Source organism: Perissodus microlepis, chromosome 23, assembly GCF_051167445.1.
Source record: "Perissodus microlepis isolate ML-2025 ecotype Zambia chromosome 23, ASM5116744v1, whole genome shotgun sequence".
Classification (NCBI taxonomy): Eukaryota; Metazoa; Chordata; class Actinopteri; order Cichliformes; family Cichlidae; genus Perissodus; species Perissodus microlepis.
This window is the reverse complement of record NC_140482.1, coordinates 4,002,980-4,010,245: the sequence shown is the minus strand read 5'-3', so window position 1 is coordinate 4,010,245 and position 7,266 is coordinate 4,002,980.

The following is a 7,266-nucleotide window of genomic DNA, read 5'->3' as shown; positions in this document are numbered from 1 at the left end:
AGTCCACCAAAAGCAGCATTATTCATTCCAAAGACCTGCACACAAAGCAAATTGGTAAAGAGCTGTTTTGTAATAAAATACAGCCCTCCCTTTATTATGCAGTCTCAGCACAGAGCACTGTGTACCCCAATTTCACGAGTGGAGAGTAGACTTGTAGTCCGTCACATCAGTGTAGCAGCCATCCTGTGAAATGTTACCATTCATATCAATATTTTCTGTTTAGAATGTGCACTGACATTTTTTAAGTGTGCTACTAGAAAGCACAGATCCTTGAAATACACGAACAATTACTTTATAAACAATAACGTTTGTTTTTCAGCTAACTTCACTGTTTGCCCCGTCGTCCTTCCTGTACCCGTACCACCTCTCTGTGCTCTCTCTTAATTATTATAAGAGCCCAAATAACTGATGAGAGTACAGTACACTGCTTAGTTATGTGAAATCATCATCAATAAATGTGGGCAAAACAGAAGCTACAGCTTTGTAATAATGACATGTTCTCTGTCGTTTCTTAGTGTTTGTGCCGTTACCCAAAAGTGAGATTTTACACTGAATAAAAGACATAAAAATATTCAAAGTGATACAGGCTGCTGCTGGACACTGTCACCATAGCGACCAGTGACAGCTCTGTGGGTTGTTTAAAAAGATGAGCTCAGGTTAGCCCAGGAACCTGAAACCCAACAAACTCATCCTGGGCAGGTTTGGCATCCCTGATATGCTGGTACATGTCCCAGTTGTTATAGAGCAGGGGTCGGCAACCTTTCTGAATGTGAGTGCCATCTAAAATTTCCTCAGAAGTCAGTGTGCCATATGATTGCATTAGCAATAAATGTAATAACGCTCTATATTAACAGTTACACACTATATAGAACCACTTTATAGAATTATATTTGTTTGCAGATGTTTGCAGCTATCAGCGAATAGTTATCAGCTATTTGGAAACAAAAAAAGACTTTTTATCCATAACAGCAAATGAACTGTACAGCAGAAAATACAAATGCTATTTGTGGTCTCCTCACAACAATGATAAGAAAAATAAACTGGGCCAATATGGCATGTTTGTTAATACAGAGACACACATGTTAATGTGATCTCTGGTCTCCCACTCAGAGACACAGGTCTCCCAGTGTCCAGCATTCAGAGGCTACCTGAGGACTCATGTGAGAGAAAATCTGCTCACACAGATATGTAGAGCCAAATACTGTCAATAAGGCCTCTGCAATGTTCTGAAGACAGTTAAACTTGTCAGGTAGTGATGTCCAGCAGGTGAACATGCAGCTCCATGAACACACACAGCTGTGGATTCCAGCTGCTTCGATGTCGCATTAACTGGCATTAACTCAGCCAGTTAATGTGAGACAAATCCAGCTGCTCATTAAAGATTTCTGGTTTGATCAGAAAAGAAAACATTGGTCCAAACACCTGAAAGTCCCAAAAACACATAGTGAATTGTCTCGAGTCTACGGATGTATCCATGTATCTCCGTGGTGCTGATGCTGTGCTGAGCCGACAGCTGCTGAAGCTTTTGAAGTGTCAGAATGTGGAAATTTCAACATCGCTTGATAAAACTGCCAGCTAGCAACGTCCCTCTCACTGGTAGGCTAAGTTATTTTTAGCCAATTACAAGTTGAATCTAGTAGTTGGGGTTGTTAGCTAAGATACCGTCATTAAGAAGCGGCACAACTAATGTGTCTATGCGAGCTAATTTGCGATGTGCACCGCTGGCCCGGCCATTTATTTTTTAATGCACCTTCTCAGATTAACTCACTGCGTGTCGTGCCCAGGGCTGGACTGGGACAAAAAATCAGCATTTTGACGAGAGACCGGCCCCCCAGGTATTAAAGCCATAAAGCCTTTGAATGAAAACGCTGTTGTGACAGTGATGCACAGTCTTGTTGGTATATGTATGATTTCTATACATTTTACATCAGATAAAAACTTTGGTTGTAAGATTCAGATAATTATTTAATAACAGCGAGACATTTTAAATGAGAATAAGAAAGAAAAGTATTTCTTTGTGTCTCTCAGAAACAGTTCATAACTTCAACTCATCCATGTCACCTAAAAGGTAAACCTGTTTCTCCATCACCTGTTCAGCTCTGATGATTCAGTAAGGACATCTCCTGGTTTCATCTTCATGTTTCCCTCTCACCACATATCCAAACCGACATCATGACCAGCAGCTTTACAGCTGTGGCTCCAGCAAACATCAGCTGATACTAGAAATTAATATTAAATAAATTCTAACAGCAGCTGATCAAGCTTAAACGTGCTGCTGTTGTTTAGCGCGACATCCGCTGGTTTCCTCTTTCTGGCGCAAAGTGGGCGATAAACAAGCAAGAGAGAAAAGCCGATCAGCTGATCATTGATCAGTTTCACGATTGAAGTAGCAACAGGAGAGGGAGGGGAGAGAATGAGAGAAGAAGAGGCAGCTGTGCAGCAAAGACAGAAAAACTCCAGCTTTTTTGTCTTTTTCATTGTAGCTGAAGTCCGGGACAAACTGTGTCTCTTTTCAGCTCAATACGAAACGCGTAATATTTTCTCTGAATACGAGATGATTCCGTCTTTTTACGGGACGGTTGGAAACTCTACTAACTAACCTTATGAATTAAATAAAGTTCAACATCAGAACATCATAGCACCACTCAGCTGTAGAAACTCCGTCATGCTAGCTCACGCAGTACGAGTTATTGTAACTGACTGTAAAAAGTCAGCACAACGAAAATAAACTCCACCTAAACTTGGTTTATATCTGACCCAGATAGACTGCAGGTCATAACTTCTTACCTGAAGTTCAGTTCACCTGATACTCGGACCGGCGGCCGCCTCGGGCCTCTGCTCCTCCTGCCTCCCCTTTCTCTCATCCACCTGCTGGCCTCCACCACTTGATAATGTTACTGAATCTGTGGAAGCTCCGCGATGCCACCATCAAACAACTGAGTTATTTTTACACACCGGCCAGCATCTGGCCAATCCACCACCTCCCATTGTTTATACCGTTACAAAAAAAAAATCATCGGGCACACCGAGCAAATGCCCGGTATGCCCGATGGCCAGTCCAGCTATGGTCGTGCCATCAGTTAACCTGTCGCGTGCGCCCAGGGTTGCCGACCCCTGTTATAGACACATAAATGTGATTTTGATGTGAGTTTGAGTTTAATGGCCAATGGTCAAGTGAGTTTGAAGCACCTCAAGGGGATTAACAAAAGTATTACATGAATATTTAGGAGAATGGACATTTTTATACATGGCCCAAAGGTAAATGTTGCTGCTACTCTGTGTGTTTAGTGACACTAGAAGACTCCTATATAAATTCTAGTCCACCAACATGCTTACATGGTATGTGCAGATTTACATTTCAACATAGATGTAAAAGAGTATTATACATGGCAGAGATGGTGCATGCTGCCAGACCTCACACCAACATCGGTGCTCACTTAACCTCCCACAGAGGAGTTTTAGCTGGTGACGTCTATCTGTCTCCCCTTAGTGGCTCTGGCAAACCTATAGCGTGTATGTGACTGCTGGTCCAAAAACTATCTGTGATTTTGGTGAGCCGCTGTGGTCGTGGTCGAGGCCTGCCTCAGATCTGCTTGCTTTGATGCTTCGACATAACGCAGAAGTGAAAACCAACACAGACAGTTACCTTGATCCCTATGATGGTTTTCCTCGGATGCAAATACATCACTGCTTATCATCGCGTTGATGTATTTAGTGGATAATAATAATAATAATAATAATAATGGATTGCATTTATATAGCGCTTTTCAATTCCACTATTCATTCACTCTCACATTCATACACTGGTAATGAATACTGACAGGAAGAATGGCGCATAGATATTATCTGACCAAATAATGGTTTGAGTAAATGTAGTAAATGTTTTAAATCAATATCCCATAGAATAAGTTGACATAACAGAGTCACATGTTTGAGTTTAGAAAACGGTTCATGTCTGTGATCCTTTTGAATTAAACAGAAGTCAGTCAGCTGAAATTCAGAAATCTCCAAAACATGTAACACAAAACTCAAATACACTGAAAAAACAAAGCAAGATAGCGTGCTCTGAAACAGACTCCAGCTGTACTCTGAATGAATGCAGTGTAGTACTGTAGCTATGGTGCATGCATCACTCCAAACATTGCTAAGAAATTCCTCAGCAGTTGGTTGCAGTTTCAGACGTCCACGCAGTCGCTTTGAATGATGATGGACTCGACAGGCACCTTCTCAGATTCGGCTCATCAGATGATGATTTTACAAATCTCCAGTTTATTATTTAATGCTTGAAAGCTACGTATTATTTTAGTTACTTTGTATTTTTATAATTGTTTTGAGAACAAACGGAGAGATCAAAACAGATCGTCTGTGTATGGTCACCAAACCCAGATGACAAACAGAGGAAAGGCTGAGATGGTTTAGACACAGCAGGAGGAGGGACAGTGGATACAGTGTGCAAGGATCTACAAAAGCACTAAAAAGAGGAAGAAGAGAAAGAGGAAAACAAAGTAAACTGCTGGTCAAAAATCACATTTTGAGGTTCACATTAAACGATCTCTTTGCACTGTGAAATTTTAATGTTTCACCCAAAACCTTTGCTGATTTGACTTTTTTGGTTGGCAGGCTGGCAAGTTTGGTGTAGAAAGTGTCCTGCATCCTCTGAATCCTCCTTTAAATGTTGAAACTCTGAGTAAACCTACACTGAAAAAAGCAACAAAGATGCAGCGTGACTACTGCTGTGGTATTTGTTGCAAACACAAGTGTGAGGGATGTTCTGACCGGCCGTCATCCTGGCTGTAGATTTCTGCATTGCTTTAACTGAGCAGATGTGCAGCAACATATTCCACCCAAAATGTTCAGCCATTTCTTTACATATCATACATACTTATTATATCACTAAATAAAAATTCACTTCTCTTTACCTGGGAATAACTGCAGATGTTTTTCATCAGCTCTCCTTCATTCACTGATTCCCCTTCACTTTGAAAGGTTAGGCTTTGTTATAATGTGCGTCTGTCCATTGCACCAAATAAGAATAGCACATTGTCTATAGTTTAAAAACTTAGAGGTCTGTCTCAGCTCCCAGATGTCCTGCAGTGATAGCACAGCTCCATCTTTTAGTTTTTCAGAAATCCCTCAGTCAGAGCATGGTATGTATAAAACTCTACTGCTAACTTCCATGAAACTTTGTAAATCGTTTTTTTACAGGATGGAACAGCTGGGAGGGTTTGGGTCACTGAGTTTTGGTTAATTATATCAGACTTGGGAGACAAACTGAAGACACTGTTGGACAGTAGATTACCTCACATTATTTAATGACCTCAGAAAGAAATGCATTTAAAAAGTTAAAACCCTAAATTAAAAAGTTGGTTGACTCTTTTTAAGATGTGCAGTTCACACTGATTTTTTTCTCCTGCAGTTTACAATAAATAAATAAAAGCAACCCCAAAATAATTAAACTTAAACATAATGGAAGTGCAAGAACTTGTGAACAGCTGACAAAAGACTTAAAACAAAAGATTTCTTTATGTTTGGGGTCAAATCGACCCAAACAATAAAACCTTCCAAAGATGAAATTAATGAGTAAAATTACATTATTAAAAGAAATAATCACATTTTTTAAGTAGCAGGAACGTAATATGCAAACTAGCTGAAGTTGATCAAAAATAATAAGTTGAAGAAAATGTTGGATTGGTTTATTGAATATGTTAGAGTTTGTAGGACTGCTTTTAAAAAACATGACTATTCATTTTTACTTTGACCGTTTGGGTTTACAGTGTACTTAAACTTCATTTTATTTTGATATTAACATAAAGGGGAACTGCAATGATACTCCACGTGTTAAATTCAACAATTTAACAGGCAGAACATGTTGAAAGCTGAGAAACTGTCTTTCTTTTTCTGTTGTTTTTCACCAAAAGCATTTTGGCTGAATGAGGAACCAAACGCAATAATTTGTTTTGTGATTTCATTTAAATGACCAAAAGTTCTGTACTACTTGAACTGTAAGTGTTTAATTACAATAGCTTGTAATAATAAATACATGCTATTTGATATTGTGTGCAGTTTATGTAAAGTTGTGTATAATCAGAGTCCGGTGAAAAAGCACTCAGATAAAATGACCTCATGGTCCCCGCCCCCACCCATGCCAGTGGCTGTCAGTCCCTGTCGTCGCCTGAACTGAGGCCAGCCTGAGGCTAATGACAGTGCTTGTTCAACACACACACACACACACACACACACACACACACACACACACACACACACACACACCTTCAGCAGGGGATCAATGATTGAGAAACCAGTGGCTGTGTTGAGGGTGAATCCTTTGTTTTTTCTAACATGTCTCATCATATTTTCTCAAAAGCAGAATTTCGAGTTCAGACTGCGATAAAATCCAATCTTTACGAGCATCACTGAATTTCTCCAGAAAATGATACAGAGAGATCACACAAAGGAATGTACAGCAGTGAAGTGTTTTAGACATCACGTTAAATGCTTTATTGGATTTTCATTAACTTTTGTTTCTTTCATGTTACTTGACATCTTTGTATTATTGTCCTATTATTCATTTCAGTTGCTTCAGACTCTTCACAACTCAGTGGATTTGTGTCAAAGCACTCTCATCAAGTTATTAGGGACAGAAGAGCTAGCAATTGTCTCTAGTTAACAGAGAAACCATTGGTATTGCACACACACACACACACACACGCACACACACACACACACACACACACACACACAGATTATTTGCACACACACTTCATCTATAATTCATGGGGTGTATTGTGCGGATGCAGTTAACTGCCACTTCAAAGTAATTAATTGATTTTCTGACATATCAGTTCGCAGCAGCACTAAATGACACAAATAGACCCAAAGAGTCTGGATAAAACGCAGACCTGCACCACGATGTGCACTAACTGCACATTATAGAATTACACAGTAAACTGTCTCATTCTGCCCTCTTCCCATTTGATCGCTCATAAACGTAGACAGCCCTTAACTGAATCATTGCCCCTTTGGATTTAAGAATTTATCCTGATTACTGTGATGAGTACAGCATGTTTAACGTGGTGCTATTCACTCAGATTACTTTATGACACAGAGGGGTGCTTTCACAGTTTGTCATTGCAAATTGCTCCCTGTGACTAACTATGAATCATTAAGGAAGTACAATGTGCTGCAAAATATTAGATTTATTATTAATATTATTTGTCATATTTCAGGAATTCTTTTGTTACAGCAGTTAAAATGATGATGACACCA